The following is a 16,262-nucleotide window of genomic DNA, read 5'->3' on the forward strand; positions in this document are numbered from 1 at the left end:
GAGAGAGAGAGAGAGAGAGAGAGAGAGAGAGAGAGAGAGAGAGAGAGAGAGAGAGAGAGATAGAGAGAGAGAGGGAGAGGGAGCATAGAGAGTGACAGACTGCCAGCTTCATCCACCATTTGGGTCGTTCTTGTATACTTTTTTTTCTTTTTTTAAGAGAAAAACGCATTCACTAAACAGTGTCCACATCTCCACATCCAGGCCCTTTGTCTTCATTCATCACTGTCACAATTCGGCTGAAAGGTAAAAAAACCTTGCTATATAATTTAGCCTTTTTTTCCCCCTAACACTGTTTAACATGTTAAAAATATGTAGGTGGGGGCTTTGTTTCCTAAACTTGATTTTCTATTATAGGAAAAGTATATATATACTGTATATTATTATTATTATTATTATTCTCTTCAACAAACCACAGTGTGAAGGTCCAATTCTACATCAACTTTGAGTTTAGCAATTCATCATGGCACCTGTTAGTGGGTGGATTTATTTATTAGGCAGCAGGTGAACATTTTGTCCTCAAAGTTGATGTTAAAAGCAGGAAAAATGGGCGTAAGGATTTGAGCGAGTTTGACAAATTGTGACGTCTAGACGTCTGGGTCAGAGCATCTCCAAAACTGCAGCTCTTGTAGGATGTTCCTGGTCTGCAGTGGGTCAGAATCTATCAAAAGTGCTCCAAGGAAGGAACAGTGGTGAACCGGCGACAGGGTCGTGGGGGACGAGGATCATTGATGTACGTGAGGAGCGAAGGCTGATCCATGTGGTCCGATCCAACAGACGAGCTCCTGTAGCTCAAACTGCTGAAGAATTTCATGCTGTTAATGATCGACTGGTCACTACTGTTTTAGCAGCAAAAGGGGACAAACACAATATTAGGCAGGTGCTCATAATGTTATGGCTGATCAGTGTTTACTTCTTCTCTGTTCATTTAGCAGACACCCTTATCCAGTGAAACGTATCTGAACTTATCTTATGGTCATAGTGGTTGATGACCACTTATGACCTACCAGTTCATGCGGGAACAGGTTTGGGTGTCCAAAAACATCCTACCATACCCAACCATACGGTTAGAAATGTCAATACTTTTTACTATTTGGTCAACGATGATTATACTCCATAAAGCATGCTATGTTCCATTTCCTTGCTTAATGAATGTATAAAACACTTGAGGTTCAGTCACCATGACATAAACTTCTGGATTCTAGATTCAGTTTGTCTTATTTTGTGGATTGAGTTGTACAAAGTAAGGGAATAAAACACTGAGCATACTGTTGTAGGAAAATCATCACAGATTAAGTAGAGTACTTTGTAGAATAAAGACACACAGGATACAACTGCATATACTGCAATAACAGCAATCCATTAATCATAATCAGACCAATAAACAAGAAAAAAGCATCCAAGAGAAAAGATTCACTAACAAACAGTGATAACAGCGACATCACAGCCATCTGTATGATAAGAAGAAGCGGAAGAAGGAAAAGCTCAGTGGTTACGATGTTGAGCTTCTGACCAGAAGGTTGTGAGTTCAAATCCCACCTCCACTAAATTGCCACTGCTGGGTTTTTGAGAGAGGCTCTTCACCCTTAACTGCTCAGTTGTATAAAGGAGATAATTATAAGTCACCAAATAAAGTAAAGAATGAATACTTTTAGAAACGAATTAATAGGTGAACACAGAACAGGTGAACACAGTAGGATAGCAAATAAACAGACAATGGGTCGAGGAATTGCATGTTGTGCTTTAAAAGGGCAAATCTGTGATTTATATTACTGGCTGTTTGTAAGCAAAATGAGTTACATGTAAAATTCTACAAATGTGTAACTCCCAAAGGTATAACACACCTATTGGGTGTCCTTACACTAAAATCCTAACAATGCAGAATTAAAGTAAAAGGAAGTTGATACAGACTTGATTTAGCTTCTAATTCCTGATCACAATCAAACCAAAAGTCAAGGAAAAGCAAGTCAGGCTTGAACTTACTCCTCCTGCCTGGGCCGTTCTAACCATCAGTCCAGGGCAAAGCGACAGCTCTGTGTTTCAGGTTGAGTAAGTTTGTGTGTTTTGTGGTTTGAAATGTCTTCTGAGTTAAGGTGTAATTACTATGATTGGAGAAGATGGATCAGGTCCAGTTTTACACTCTGGTGATGTGATCAGAGGCAAAGGAAATTTTTTAGGAGTTAAAGCTCTGGGTTACTGATCAAAAGGTTGGGGATTCAAGCCCTGGTATTGCCACTCTCTGGGCTCTTGAGCAACGCCCTTAAAACTTCTGTACTTCAGGGGTACTGCATCATGACTGACCCCAGTGATGTTAGGAAGCGAAGAAAGAATTTCACTGTTCTGTAAAGTACATGTAACAAGTATAAAGCAAATTTCTCACTTTTCTCACATGTTTACTGCACTTTCCCTGGAAGCTGTTACATGATGGGAGTATGTGGGTAGTGGGAATGAATCGAAAGACCAAACTGAGGTGCAGTTGGGGTTAAAAAGAGTTTATTATCCCTTCTTTCTCATCTATGACTCTCTAAGCATCTCAAGTCCCTGCACTCTGTTCATCTAATAAAATATTTGATATTTACATGATAAGTTGTGCACCAGTTCCAAGAGGTTGGAAAGTAAACTGAAGAACCCATTCTCCCAACAAGGACCTCTTGCCCTGAACTTTCTCACTTGCCTTATTGCCCATTGTGCATTCATGAGGCAGGAGGGAGAAAGCCGAAGTCGAAGTTATGAACCATCCAACCGAGACACAGCCTTCACCTCTTCAGAGTCTCAGTTACTGATATTATTCTCACTGCCGAACGTCAAAGGCTTTGGAGCTTTTGCATTTTCAAAAGAACTTCCATATCTTCACTGACCACACTGAAATGAGTGTACAGGAATGTATGAAGTGCAAGAACTCTATTTCTTTACCTTTTTTTTAAGTGACAATGACACAAGTTAAAGCTTTCAAAAGACAGCTGGTTGAATCCAGAAAAGAAAAATGTCAAATAGAAATTTACTGCACTGCGTGACATTGGAAATATCTTTGAGCAAACACCAGAAAGAAAGACAAAGTATAACCAAAGCAAATACATATATATTTTTTTATGTTTTTCTACATTTGACAATGCAAGTGAACAAAACGTGCTTTTGCACTACATGGACAAACGTATTATGCTCTGGATCTGCGCTTTTTCCAGCCAGATGTGGATGACCTAAAGAAGTCAGGATGAGTAGAAGACCCAAACCTGTTCCAGCATGACTATAACCCTGTGCTCAAAGTCTCTGGGATGAATGTGACTCCTCCTCACCTCACCTACACCAGTACCTGACTTTACTAACACCGTTATTATAACACAAAATGGGGACTCAATGTGAATTAATATCTTCAAAAAGAAGCAAATACTGATCTTATTCGTATCTGATCTTACACGTATCCACAAACATTTTTTCCAAATAATGCACCTCTGTGATATGTCAAAATGTCATGTAAAAACAATAAAAGTGGATGCAAGTTTGGATAAAAGTAGAACAGTAAAAATATACAAAACAAAACAAAAGAAACAAATCATAAAACATACGGGATGACAAAACCAAGACAGAGTACAGGATTATGTTGGGCTTTATACGTGTCATGTGATGAGGTCATGTGATGCAGTTATGGAAGCACAATGGCTGCTGGGAAATGCAGCTCATGGTCAATAAACCTGACAAAACAAAAATTAGCAGTCTTGCGTCAAACCTTTACAAAATACTAACACTCAAAACTACTCCAGACAAAATAAAACTCTTCCAGAGATGCTGTAATGGAATGAATCAAATGAGTCGTTCATGAACGATTCTTCATTTTGAATCTTTAACGTGACTCAGAAGAACAAGTCGTCTCAAAGATTGTTTATTCGCTTTCTACTGTACGCAAAGACGTTTCTAATCCGAGTCGTTCGTTCTTTTGTCACGTGACTCCCATAGACTCTAAGCAGTTATATATACATATTTGAATTAATGATACTATAGCCAAAGTTGGTGTATGTGAACTTGCTGAGGATCTGTTTAGTGAAACATTTTATTTGAATTTTGATAAAAGGATTTAAATGAACTATATTATTCAAAGAAAATGAGTAATTCATTTTGATGAACACGATTCAAAGGACCAAACCACTAAAATGATCCGATCTTCCCTCACTTTGTGGTGGGAACAGTAGCTCCGCCCACACATTATTCCCTTTACAAGACTAGCTAATTTTTTTACAAGCTCCGGAAACTAAAACACTCCATCGTAATGAGCTGAGAAATCCATGCAGGAATGCTGTACGATCTTTCCTTTCCAGCACAGCATTCAACATTGTTTGCACATCTCACTTTTCGTGTGAAGAATGAAATGCCATCGTGTCACCGAAAGCAGGCCTGTCATTCACGGTATTAAACGAACATGACAGCAAATAATTCGTGGAGTCAGCACTGCTTTGTGATCTTATCACGAATGGTGACTGCTGTATATCAAACAAATGAAAGAATGATTACAGGAGCAGTGACAACGTGATCAGCGCCCAAGGCTTCGTCAGGATGACAAACACAATCAGCAGCTCCTCGTCACACAGAAACGAACGTGTAGTTAGCACTGAATAGTTAGCACTAGCTTTGCTGCTTTACTACAAGAACAAACAGGGAACGAGGAACGTTTTTTTTTTTTTTTTCTTAAGATGCCAATCTCCAGAAATAGCGCCACGTTAGATTTGAATAAAAGCACGGCATCTAGTTTACAGTGAAGAATTTCTCAGAATGCAAGTGTTAATGTTTGCTCTTTTAAAATGAGCCGGGATCGTTTCGTTGGCCTTTTTTTCATCGCTCGGGATGCTCGAGTGTGACATTTAAAGGTCTTATCCCCCAGTTTTGCCACCAGAACTAATCGTGTCATTTAGAGCACAGGCAAGAATAATAAATGACTTAATCCCACAAAGCATCTCATACTAACTGGTAGGAATGGGATCACTAAGTATGTCATACACTACCTGCAGATTTTGACTCACCTCACTGTCATCTGAACTGGCTTTATGGATCAGTTTGAAATTTGAACATTGGATTTAACTATAGTCCTGATTTCATTTATTAAGAAATGATTTTTGGGCAATTTAAGCAGAATGAAAGGAAATTGGGGTCAAACTAAAGTGGAGGTGGTAGCTCAGTGGTTAAGATTTTGGACTTCAGAATATCATGAGTTTAAATCTCAGCACCACCAAAGTGCTACTGCTGGACACATGAGCAAAGACCTTGAACCTCAACTGCTCATTTGTGTTTAAAATAAACCCGATGATTATAAGTCACTCTGGGTACAGGGGTGTCTCCCAAAAAATCTAAACATTGATGTATAGTAAAAGACTTGCGTAAAGATCCAACTTTCAACCAATCAAAAAAACTAATGAACAAATCCAAAAACACCTGAATAAATCAGAAAACAAATGACAAATTTTTTTATAAATAAATGATTAAAAATCACAAATCCTAAAACAAATGAACAAATGTGAAAACAAAAATAAATAAACAAACAAAAAAAAAATCTGAAAATGAATGTTCAAATTAAATAACAAATTAACAAATCAGAAAACAAAAAAGTAAATGAATAAATAAATCTGAAAACACGAATAATTCAGAAAACAAATTACAAACAAACAAAAACATATTTTAAAATGAAAAGACTAATTCCCTAATCTAAAACAAATTACCAAATTAAATAACAAATTAATAAATCAGAAAACAAAAATAAAAAATAAAAATAAAAAAAAATTGAAAACAAACAAATTCATAAACACATGAATAAATTGCAAATTAGAAAACATTTTTTTATTTTATTTACAATGTGTGTGTAAAAATGTTGTCCAATAAAAGTTAAAGGTAAAACACCAAGCATGTACAAGAAACAAAATAATAAGATACACACTTTCCTACTTCTTGTGACATAATCATGACGTTCACTGAAGCAGGTTTTTTTTTACTTTTAGCTTAAATACGTCGTCCTCCACACAATTCACACAATGGTGAAGAAGCCGTCTCTATAGAAACCAGCGAACACTACAATCAGATTTGAGCAGCTCTGTGCCATTAGGTTAAGTTATTGATGCAAGGACCTTCCCCTGGAGAACAACAGCAATTTGGGCCCGGCTGCCGGGAACACTCGAGGGTTTAAATTAGCGAGCGCGATACGCAGGCAGTCGAGAGTTCAGCCAAAGCAGCGATCCTCGAGTAGATTTGTTTTTTAACCACTAGATTACATTCCACCCCAAGGAAATCTGACAATCAGATACGCAACCCTCTTCCTGGATTTACTTCAGACCCTAATCCATTGCTGAGTGGTTTCATGAGCTGAGAGTTGAACAGGACCAAGAAAGACCGCAGCTTGTCGAGAACTTCCTGACCAGGAACGTCGAAATGACCCGAAAAGTCTGCATCCGTCTTTACCATCAGAATGTATTCAATGCTCCTGGGCCGCTGTGCTGTAATGTAGATATGACAAAATAAAGACTAGTCTTCTATAAAAACTGTTGAACACACACAATTGTATCTTTGGACGCTGCAGCACGAAATCTTCCCTACAGTTAAACTAGGAAACTCAAACCTGTTCCAGCAGGACAATGCTCATCCATGAAGAGGAAGAAGATCTGCTCCAACCCTATCGAACACCTTTGGGATGAATGTGAATGCTGATTGCAGCCCAGGAACCTCCTCAGTACCTACATCAGTACCTGATGTTACAAACACCCTTATTTGTGTCTGAATAGATCTCACACAAATCTCCACAAAATCTAGTAGAACATCTTCCCATACTAGTGGAGGTTTATTATAACAGCAAATGGGTTTTAAAGTTGGACAGGAGATGTTTAGAAATGGGATGTTGGAGTGGAAGAATTTGTGTATTCTGCACTGAGCCTCCTCAAAATCTCCAACCTTAGTTTCCTAATGCACTTTTAGATCTGAAATAATCCACACCCTATAAATCTAGAAGAACATATTCACAGAAGAGTGGAGTTTATTGTAAGAGCTTGGAATGTCGTAAAATGTTTTACCATTTTAACATGACAAATACAGTGTGCAATGCATGCATGTAGGTCATGAAATTTTATAGCACACACACACACACACACACACACACACACACACACACACACACACACACACATTGTGTCAAGTAATATTGTGTGTGTGTGTGTGTGTGTGTGTGTGTGTGTGTGTGTGTGTGTGTGTGTGTGTGTGTGTGTGTGTGTGTGTGTGTGTGTGTATGTATGTGCATGTGTACTTCATGACCTACATGCATACCTACATCAATTTTCATTTATTTATGCAATTCCACTTATCCCTTTTGATCCTCTTCATGGATATGTTAAACATCAAAACCTGCTCATTTAGAAGTGTGTGTGTGTGTGTGTGTGTGTGTGTGTGTGTGTGTGTGTGTGTGTGTGTGTGTGTGTGTGTGTGTGTGTGTGTGTGTGTGTGTGTGTGTGTGTGTGTGTGTGTGTGTGTGTTTATGCATATCTACTCTGATGTTTGTTTTCCTTCATCATGGATCCCTTGCAAGTTAAAGGGCATCTACCTGAGAGAGAGAGAGAGAGAGAGAGAGAGAGAGAGAGAGAGAGAGAGAGAGAGAGAGAGAGAGAGAGAGAGAGAGAGAGAGAAAAAATAAAGAAAGAAAGAAAGAAAGAAAGAAAGAAAGAAAGAAAGAAAGAAAGAAAGAAAGAAAGAAAGAAAGAAAGAAAGAAAGAAAGACAGACAGTGAAAGAGAGACAGTAAAACAGAGAGAGAAATAAAGAGACAGTGAAAGAGAGACAGTAAAACAGAGAGAGAAATAAAGAGACAGTGAAAGAGAGAGACAGACAAAGAGATTTCTCTCCTTTATAAAGTCATGTGCACATGTATTAAATCTTTAGAACACATTTCATGTTTTTTTGTATAATAAATAAATTATTCTGTTCGTACAAAAACACTGCCACTAATCTGTATGTATTGAAGAGGTGTTTTCTATTTATTTCTATTTAAATATATATATATATATAAATTCCATGGAGCAGATTTGCAGCAGATGTGTGATGGATGCTTCTGAAATGAATCGTTCACTTTTCCTGAACTCTTTTCCGTCTGTTGATTGAATCAAATTTGTCTCTCTTTTAAATTCACGCTAACATTAAACAGAAAAGCAGCTTTTCTGCATTGCTTTCCATCTGCTGCTTACGCTGGGTGTCTGTTAATGTTTGACTCTCTATGATTAATCACAATCAAAATCAGAATTACGGGTATTGCCAGGTATCACGAGTTGCATGTACGAGGAATATGTCATGCTGCGCTGGTGAGAAGATTCCTGAGGAATGGAGAAGAAGTGTAACGATAGCGATTTTAAAGAATAACGAAGATGTGCAGACCTGCAGTGACTAAAAAAAGGGAATAAAGTTGATCTACTACACTGTAAAGTTATGGGAAGAGAAGGTCAGGAGGAGTCATGGTGCCAGGAGAGGAATTGTGTGAAAGAAGAAGAAGAAGAAGAAGAGAAAGAAGAAGAAGAAGAATGAAAGTAAAATAAAAATATAAACAATATGAAAACTAGGAAAATAAAATATTACTGTAATTAATAACCTTGATAGTTCACGACTTTTCATTTGGAACCGGACTGAGAGTCTTCTTCTTCAATCGGCTTCTCCCATTAGGGGGCGCCACAGCGGATCATCCGTCTCCATCCCCCCTGTCCTCTACATCTGCCTCTTTCACACCAACTACCTGCATGTCTTCCCTCACCACATCCATGAACCTCCTCCTTGGTCTTCTTCTTTTCCTCCTTCCTAGTGGCTCCATCCTCAGCATTCTCCTACTGATATACCCCATGTCCCTCCTCTGCACATGTCCAAACCATCTCAATCTCACCTCCCTCACCTTGTCTCCAAAACGTCCTACATGCGCTGTCACTCTAATAAACTAATTTCTAATCCTGTCCATCATCATCACTCCCAACAAACATCTCAACATCTTCAGCTCTGCTCCCTCCAGCTCCACCTCCTGTCTTTTACTCAATGCCACTGTCTCTAAACCATACAACATCTCAGGTCTCACCACAGACCTATAAACTTTCCCTTTCATTCTCACAGATACTCTTCTATCACAAATAACTCCTGCTATCACTCTTCTCCACCCACTCCACCCTGCCTGCACTCTTTTTGGAAGTAATTTACAATTTTTTAACCATCAAAACGAGAGAGTCAAAACCTCACCATTTATTGGGGTCATAAAACAAAACCCACGCGAGTATCAAAGTTGCACATGTGTATGTATATAATATTACGATTTTTAATAACATCTTTAAACAGTATATACATTCACCATCACCTACATGTGAAACATCTGGCGCCCTTCCAGCAGAGACGGTTCTTTATATCCTGCTGTTTTTCCCCCACTGTGATTTGAATCTCTTCCTGCTGCAAGTGTGAACATGTGGCTGGACGTGTCAGAGTTTCTTGGTGAAGATGTTATCAGCTTTGCATCAAGGGATCTGAGAGAAGATGAGTGGGTGGGATTACATTTGACTGTAAATTGTAAATTGAAAAAATAAAACATATTTTTTTTATTCGAAGTGTACGAAGGATGAAAGTGTTTTCTTTATGACGGATATAAACAGTATATTTAAACTATTCAATAAAAAACTGGAAATATATTTAAGTTATTAAATAAAGGTCCGGGTTAGTAAAGTGTACATTAAACAGAAATGTAATAAAAAAATACTTATCATAAATATATATATATATTTTTTTTTTTTTATTATTATTATTTTTTTTTTTTTTACTATATATAAAAAAATATATATATACTGGATCTGGAGATTCTGCCTCTAAGCTAGTCAGAAATGGCTAGATCAATTTTTAATAAGGCTTTTGAAATAAAAACAGCCCTCCTGTCAACTGGCACACTAGGTCTCGACTTATTCTGTCACCACACACACACACACACACACACACACACACACACACACACACACACACACACACACACACACACACACACACACACACACACACATTTCCAAATTAAAGCATTCTCCAGGCCCTTGGATGAAGTGCAGTGTGAAGAGACTGGGAATGACAGTTCGTAAGACTCCAGACAACACAACAGACACACACACACACACACACACACACACACACACATGCACACACACACACTCCAAAACTGACTGGTGGATACAGACCACATATGGCCATGAAATACAAAAAAGATGTAAGAATAGACATCTTATGTGATCTCAGAAAAAATAAAAATAAAAAATCTAATTTTCTTTAATTTTTTCCCCCACCTACTTTGTGAAGAGGAAGGTTGCAGAGCTTGCTTGTTTTCTCTAGATCAAGCAGATCCCTGGCTCTGAGATGCACAAACTCGGTTAATACAGAGCAGATGATGCAGTTTAAAGATGCAGCCGCTGTTTCTGTTCCACGGGCTGTCTAATAAGACGGTCTGACCCATCTGCTGGAAGTCTGGAAACCTATCTGAGCAGACTTCTGTCACAGATTTAGCACCGGAAGAGCAGACGCGGCGCGTATGTGCTGCGATTTCATACAATCGGAATTGTTCGGAAGTACAAAAACGGAGGCGAAAGCTGTGGCGTTCATTGAACAGGAAAAAGTTTCTTGGGGAAAATTAAATAATAATCAGGAACTAAAACTCGGGATGAAAACGTGAAGTGAGCAGATTCAACTTGACCTCGGACTGACATTGGAGACTCCTTCCAGATACAGTCTTCTTCTTCTTCTTTCGGTTTCTCTCCTTAGGGATCACCACAGCGGATTAGCGGATCATCCGTCTCCACATCCCCCACATCTGCTTCTTTTAAACCAAACCTTTCACATACAGTACGTTAAATAAACATCTCTGTGCAGCAAACAACATCAATGTTTACACACTTTTACTCTGTTCATGTGGTCCATATGACGGAGCCGTTGCCATAGAAATGATCACAGATTAGAACAAGCCCATAAATAATAAATAAGCTTCAGTCAGAGATTTGGAGCCAATCACAATCAAGATCTCAGCAACACACTGATTATTTTTTGAAAGACATCGTTGAAGGTTCTTCCAGTGTCAGTGATTCGTTTCTGTCCATCATGAAACTAAAAATGTCTTCAGATATCTTCCAGACAGAGGAGTTTTTGTTTCACCATGATTTGACAAGGTCCGATGTTTTCTTGTTATCATCAAGAGAGAAAAAAACAAATAGGTTGGTAAGAGAATGATGGAGGGATGGATGTTCTACGATATTAAAATAGATAAAAATACATCAAGAAATGATTTTATTCTCAGAAGGTCCTGTGCAGTCACATTATTGCAAGTGCATCTTTCCAAGAGAAAGAACGATCCCTCCATCTAGTCTCCATCAACCTGAGGCTACTGATACACCTCCGTTCATCCTACTCTATCAACTTGCTGTTCATCCCTCTATCCAACCTCTTCTATCAGCCTGCTTCCAATCCCTCCATACTTTCATTTCCATTTTGTTTCTTCCACCATCCTGCTGTTAATCCCTCCATCTAATATAGTTTATAAGTGAACATCCAAACTCATTATTCTTTCTTCTCTGTCATCAGCCTTCTCCCTCTCCATGCATTCTTTCACCTCTGTCATCGTTTTCTTCAGGATATACTGCTGAATCAACGATGGGATTCGATGATTTTATACTTAAGTTGCATGTTCTCAAGAGAAAGAATGATCACTCCATCCAGTCTCCATCAACCCGATTCTACTGATACACCTCCGCCCTTCCTTCTCTATCAGCTTGCTGTTCATCCCTCTATCAAAACTCTTCTATCAGCCTGCTTTCAATCTTTTCACACTTACCTTTTGATCAGAACCACTTATTAGGTCTCCGCCCTTTTTCCTCCATCCTTCTTTTCAGGACCTGCTGTTGAATCGACTTTGATGAGTTTATTCTTGGAAGGTCTTAACTTCCTGTACCGTCGTATGGCGGGTGCCATGTGTCGCAAATCCCCACGTGAGAAAAAGATCCATCTCTCTATATTAAGGAACTATTTAAGGGGCACAACGTAATATCAGATCTTTTAAATGCAACCTGTCCCATTCTGAACAAGTGAAAAAGCTTTAATGTCCTGCTGGGAAACCACAGCCAGGAGCAGTTTAGATCCAGTTTAGCAGAGTGCAAATCAGAACATTCTTTTCTTTTCTTCTTCTTTTTTTTTTTATCTTCCCTCCCGGAAACCAGAGTTTGCCAATTTATATTCTTGAATTTCTTTGCGCTTATTTATAGGCTTTACTTTCACCCTTTGAAATGGGTTCAAATGCAAACTGTAGATCTTCTCTGCCATGAATATATGTCTGCTAAATTCACTATATCTCCCTGAGATCTTTTCAGAGCGTCCTGCTGGGAGTAGCACATGGTTAGCATTCGCTATACATTATTGATAGCGTTCAGCTTTAACGCGGCTCCCGATTCTTTTCTTTTTGAAGGAATTAAATGTGTCCGATCTGCGATTCCGCAGCAGCAAATCATTTATCCTGCGCGGAAAAAAAAAGAACGACGTGATCGGCTTCTGAGCAACATACAGCAACTAATATGAGTGTTTATCATGAGAGTCACATTTGATTATCATATCAGCTTCTCCATCCAGGGTCTCTATTAGCATGATCCATTCCCTCCAACCATTCTGTTTATTATCACTCTTCCAATCTCTCTGTTTGTTCTCCACTTTCAGCCTGTTCCTTATTACTCCATCCAACCTTTGCTTTTCAGTCCAAACTTTTATCTGCTCCATCAGCTTCTGGTCTATTTCTTTATCCCAATCTCTTTCATTCAGTCTGATACACAGTATCTTTCCATTCATCCCTCCATCAATCTTATATTTCAGCCTGCATTCAATCTCTCCATCCTTCTTTTCTGCTTAGCCCATTGTCTATCACTCCATCACTACCAGTGTTCTCATTGTTTCCTCATATCCTTTCTTCTCTTTTAACCATCACCCTCTTCCTCCATCAGTCTTCTTCTTCTCTCTTTATACTTTCTCCTCTATCAACCTTCTCCTTTGCCTTACATCCTTCCTCCAGTTGCAGCCTCTCTCCATCCATTCAGTCGTCTTCATTAGCCTTCTATTTTTTATCCTCCATCACAATTTTCTCTCCCTCCAGCCACATTTTGCATCAGTTTTCTCCCTTTCTTTCAATCCTTTCTTCTCCAACCGTCTCCCTCCATCTAATCATTTGCATCAGCCTGCTCACTTTCTCTCTCCAACCATTCTTCTGCTCCATCAACTACCCATCCTGATCTATCAGCCTTCTCTCTTTCTCTCTCTCTCTCTCTCTCTCTCTCTCTCTCTCTCTCTCTCTCTCTCTCTCTCTCTCTCTCTCTCTCTTGCTCTCTCTCTCTTTCTCTCTCTCTCTCTCTCTCTCTCTCTCTCTCTCTCTTTCTCTCTCTCTCTCTCTCTCTCTCTCTCTCTTGCTCTCTCTCTCTTTCTCTCTCTCTCTCTCTCTCTCTCTCTCTCTCTCTCTCTCTCTCTCTCTCTCTCTCTCTTTCTCTCTCATCTCTGCTCTCTCTCTCTCTCGCTCTCTCTCTCTTTTGCTCTCTCTCTCTCTCTCTCTCTCTCTCCATTCATTCTTTTACATCAGCTTCCTCTTTTTTTTCTCGATTGAGGTAGGTATTTATAATAATCTACAGCGTAAAAAAGATACCCAATTCTCAATATTCAAATCAGCATTTGGTCCGAAATCCTGAAATATTCATGAAAAACCCTGAATCACTTCATCACCTCCGGCCTCCCTCGCGGAGCTCAGAGTGTTAAGTGGAGTACGTGAGCGCCAGCGGCTCTCCACAACTCGATTTCAGAAAATCTCTTTTGTTGGAGGAGGTTCATGTTTACACTCCACCACCGTATTAAGATGCATTGTGGCAGGAAGTCTTTGAAATTTCGGTTTCTGGAGGGGACACGTCCTTGACGTACCATCAATTTCTGCGTTTTAACACGTGGGGCTTCAGCATTGGGGGCAGCGGAGCCTTCCTGAGCCACTTCATACCACTCACACTTAGTGTTCAGTTCCTATTTATCAGCCATCGTACATATACACTTGTTATATAAAACAAAATGATGCACACAAATAAGTCAAAAACTTCAAGTGTGGAAAATAAATCAGAACTTTTTTATTTTTTTATGGACGAATCCAGGACACTTGGTAACTGCCAGTACACTTTATTGAAAGGAGATTATATAGGAAAGAGAAATAATGTGAAAGAAAAACAGTTTGATAACATTTATTTGAAATAAAGAAAGAAATTATTTAATAGAATTGTACATAAATAAATAAAATAAAAAACATGAAAAATAAAATTTTACATAAAATCAAGCCATTTATAAATCAGTGATAATCTGTTAATTCTATTCTACTTTTAATAATATTTGTTCACCATAATTTAATTTAAAGGACAAATAAGCAGAGTAGTATTTAAACAATAAATCATGCGGTGAAATAACAAACAACAAGTGGAATCACTTTTACCACCATAAAGTTTAAGATTTTTAGCTACACTGCACATAATAAAGGTTTTTATTTCTTTTAAACCACATCAATTTGTCAAATTTGGCTTAATAAAAAATTTAGTAATGTTGTAATTTATAATATTCATGTATAAACAGCTGTTTCCTCACCAGTCCATATTATTTTCTTTCTTGTAAAAAGTTAATGAGACAAAAAGAAATAAACAAAAAATGCACCATTTGATGTTAGTGAGAAAGTGTGAAATCCTCTGGTACTGGAGACTCCTTTCCAAAATACTGAATAAATAAAATGGAAAACATTGTGGTGCTATATTAGGGATAACGTTCACTGTATGCAGTAGAAATGATCATCTGAAGTAGAGGTATTTAAATGAGATATTGTCAGAGATGCTGATATAAGAAATGATCCAACTCCACTGTCCAACCTGATCTGTCCAATCAGAATGCAGAGTTCAGAGCTGCTGTACAGAAACAGCAAACTGAACATAGGAGCATCATGCAACATGTTGATGATGATGATGATGATGATGATGATGATGATGATGATGATGATGATGATGATGATGATGATGATATTGATGAGTTTTGTTTTGAATAATGATAGAGTCTACTTTTATAAATCATCAAAGAATTTATACTCAGCGCTCCAGTCTGGTTTGGAAGAGAAGGAATAAGAGAGTGAGAAGAAATGAGAGCATGAGAGAGAAAATTGACCAACCATCTCAGCCATAGGGTTTCTGTTTGCAATTGAAATGCTTCTACATATGGAGTATGATCTTAACAATGATGTTAATATCATGAAAGAACATTTTATTACTATATAACTACAAATATAAAGGGCAGATCGATGGAGCAGCTGTCAGCGCACTGCACCTGCGGTAAAAGGAAATGTAAATGAGTACAAACGAGCAGAATCATTGAGATGCAGCTCCAGTCTTTAGAGCTTCATCGTGATGAGCGAAGAAGCAGAGCTGATTTCTGACAGCAGGAGGCGCAGGAGGCACGTGGAGGGAATGAGAGGGATATATATATATAGAGAGGGGGGTGGTGGGAAGAGGAAGAGGAGAAAGAGAGGAAGAGAAAAAGTGGACAAAAAAAACAACAACCCAAATAGGGTCACAACAATAATAATAATAATAATAATAATAATAATAATAATAATAATAATAATAATAATAATAATAATAATAATAATGAGGAGAAGAAGAAGAAGAAGAAGAAGAAGAAGAAGAAGGGGAAAAGTACAATAAGACATAGATAAGACTTAAATGGATTGGAGTAAAATTCAATGGATTATTTATTAGATGCATTTATTTTGACAGTAAAAAGTAGAAAAACTGTTTTACTTATAGATTTTCATTATTTTATGTGTTTTTGGTTCATATACTATATTTTTTCTTTTCAATTAAAAAAAAAAAGGAAATATAATAAGTTAATAAGTAGTTATATATATTTATTTGTTTATTTATACAATAGGAAAAAAGGTGGATTGTTTTATTTATTTTTTTATTTGAATGTTTTTATAAATGTGCTCATGATTTTTTTTTTTTTACTGGTCTGTGACGTAGACACTGAATGAAAAATAATAAATGAAAATAAAATGATGAGGGGGGAAAAAGGTGATCGTTCAGGATTTTCTTTCTCACATACTCTCTCTCCACGGTGCGGCTCTGAGCGTCGGGTGGGCGTGGTTTGGTGAAAGCCCTGCCTCTCGTGGGCGTGTTCTAGTCTGGAGTGGCGTCGCTCGCGTCTAATTGCAGCTCG

The sequence above is a fragment of the Silurus aristotelis genome (genome assembly GCF_946808225.1).
Source record: "Silurus aristotelis genome assembly, chromosome: 14".
In the NCBI taxonomy this organism is placed as follows: Eukaryota; Metazoa; Chordata; class Actinopteri; order Siluriformes; family Siluridae; genus Silurus; species Silurus aristotelis.